Source organism: Monodon monoceros, unplaced genomic scaffold (assembly GCF_005190385.1).
Source record: "Monodon monoceros isolate NGI ecotype Baffin Bay Population unplaced genomic scaffold, NGI_Narwhal_1 Super_Scaffold_22, whole genome shotgun sequence".
Classification (NCBI taxonomy): Eukaryota; Metazoa; Chordata; class Mammalia; order Artiodactyla; family Monodontidae; genus Monodon; species Monodon monoceros.
This window is the reverse complement of record NW_021703779.1, coordinates 65320597-65320876: the sequence shown is the minus strand read 5'-3', so window position 1 is coordinate 65320876 and position 280 is coordinate 65320597.

Below are 280 nucleotides of genomic sequence, written 5' to 3'. Positions count from 1 at the left end.
GGAGCTTACTGATAACTGACAAATTTGTTGTTGAAAAAGGAAGTTGAGTGCATTTGGTGTCTCACCACAGAAACCATATTTACACAGACCAAAGGTAAGTCCCTTGAACAGAAGACATTACTCAAGTTTCATTTAGTTTTTACTTCATTCGTGCAAAGAAATTCAAAGAGCAGAGAGCTAAAGGGTGTTCAAAACCAAATAATGACTGTATACCGGCCTTCCTCATGGTTTCACGGTTTCTTACCCTATCTCTTTCAACTACAACCCACATGCCTATCCA